We start from the raw sequence: 2,359 nt of genomic DNA, 5'->3' as shown, positions 1-2,359 counted from the left end.
AAGTGGTCCTCCAACAGTATAAGACTGCCTTAGGTCCTGAGGCCTCTGTCCTTCTACATGTTGAAGAGGAAGATCAAAGTGGCCTCAGTAGTCCAGACACCAGTGAGGATGAAGAGGAAAACACAATTTAGGTCATTTATTTATTTATTAATATGTATGTTTGTTAGTTTTTGGAATAACCCCCTAATACTGTTATTCTTAGTAATTTATTTGTGTATTTTATTTATGCTAAAACAGCTGAAATTCAGCCTCTTATTATTGTTTTCTGTATTTCCCCAGATGGAAGCTGAACGAAGGACTGTGTTGAAGGAAATGGACTTGCCCTATATCTGTGTATTATTAGTATGCTGATTTACCTCATCAAAATCTGTGTGCATTATATCTTGTTGAAAATTCAAACTGTAGGTGCGTCCCAATTCGCATACTATCCATCCTAAATAGCATTCGAAAATAGAATTAGTACGTCCCAAATCGTTGAAATGAGTGTTCCAAATATACCCGGATGGTCTACTATTTCCGGTCAGAATCCGAAGTGCAGATCGATGCACACTATAACGGCTAATATTGCCCACAACCCATCGCGCGTTGGACGAGGATTCGGTTAGAACTACAAACACGAGTGAAAAGTGTTAAAAAACTACAGACATGGAGGACGCGTGAATCCAGCGGTTATGTAGAGAGGTTTAGATAAAGGGGTTAGAGTGATTAATTATCAGTATCTAACCTGACGAAAATGTATTTATTCAGTGTTGTCTACATTATATTGCATCTGCAGATGCATTGTGGACTTTTGTAAAGATACGTTTTAGCCATTAACTTTTACATCATTATATTCAAATTGCAAACACATGAGGAGAGTCTCCGCATGAAAGACCCACGACTGGCAGATCAACGTGCAACTACATTTCTCTCCGAAACGGTAGAAAATAAAATTAGATTGAATGGAGAATTTTAACAAGATGATTGACAGGGCAGTTAACGGTGACATGATGCACGCGACAGATCTGTCCATTAAGATGACAAAGTAGTATGTCCCAAAGCTAGTATGTCCTAAATTTAGTAAGCACATTGCACAGTTCAATGAAGATGCACAAACCTACCAGTATAGGTGCACCAATCTTAGCCAAAAATGTCAACTTAGCATGTATGATATTACCAGATGTAATTACTGGGCTCACATGATATTTGGGTAGTGTATTCATACTCTTTTAAGAGAGACTCCCCTTGATTGTGGTGACCCTGTGACCTTTCCTTTTGCACCAACATCAGGCCAAACTTTTGACTTGCATACAACAAATGTTATGAACCAATTTTTGTATTTTGCTGAGCAATGAATCATGTCATTTTTGTTGACCTCATGACATTCCCTGTAGCACAACCATTAGACCAGAATGTAAAATTTGACATTGTATTTGATATTGTCTAATTGTGCAGATTGCCATGAAATCTTGTAAGCACATGATGACTTTGGTGACCTCATGACCATTCCTTTATCATCACATTTAGGCCATGATGTAAAAACTCATTCTTGATTACTTGCATTTCTCCACATTTACTTATTCTGCGGTGCAGCAGCAGTGTCTGTGTCTGTCTATGTCATTTTTTTTTTCAGAGGCTGCCTATGGATCGCTATTTGATTGAGTGTATTATACTGTAGGATATAACTGTTGTGTAATTTTATATTACTGCACAGATGCATTATAGTATGTAACAGAAAAATACACTGTTTTTTTGTTATGATTATTCTTTATTGTATATTATTACAGATGACTTGATTCTCTTTTCTGCTGGAGCTTTTCAAGTGAACTTAACCTCACAGTCCAGTGTTTTTTAAATACAGCCTTATGGCTTGTTTGACAAATATGCATTTGGTGTATTTTCAGTAGTATTGTTGTAAAAGACAAGAAATAAAGTATTTCCAAAGATGAGCATTTTATGTTTTTTTCTTTTTCATCCATTATTATTGAAAAATAAGATTTTATATTTTTATGGTTGATAAAAGTCAATAGCTGGAGAAAAAAAACATCACGTATTTATATGTGGAATTTTTTTTAATTTAACATCACACTGCATTATTAATTCATTACTTTAATGCATGTCTTTTTACTTATTTTCAAACCAACCTGGCTTGTAATTAAACAAGATCGATCTAGTATAATAAGTAATGTGTATCTAAGGTGTGTTAAGGCATGTTACAGTTTTACTCGATTGCTGAAACACTAACCCTAACCCTAAAATTTCAAAACCATAACACCATTCATCAAAAAGCACACCCTTTTCCCCAAACTATAAACACTATTCCCCAGTTTTGACACATGAGTAAGATTTCTTGAACTTTCACTGCAAAACTTTACACACA

General features: G+C 35.2%; 1 long non-coding RNA gene across 1 annotated transcript; it reads left to right on the top strand.

Annotated features, from left to right (window-relative positions):
* Positions 1-2: 2 nt before the first annotated feature.
* Positions 3-1,928, top strand: LOC308704075. The gene is made up of 2 exons (XR_014031764.1): positions 3-131; positions 280-1,928. It is a non-coding gene; the product is annotated as an uncharacterized lncRNA (long non-coding RNA).
* The last annotated feature ends 431 nt before the right edge of the window (positions 1,929-2,359 follow it).

Source organism: Scardinius erythrophthalmus, assembly GCF_964197995.2.
Source record: "Scardinius erythrophthalmus genome assembly, chromosome: 16".
In the NCBI taxonomy this organism is placed as follows: Eukaryota; Metazoa; Chordata; class Actinopteri; order Cypriniformes; family Leuciscidae; genus Scardinius; species Scardinius erythrophthalmus.
Note: the sequence above shows the minus strand (reverse complement) of the source record. Positions and strands in the feature narration are given on the sequence as shown.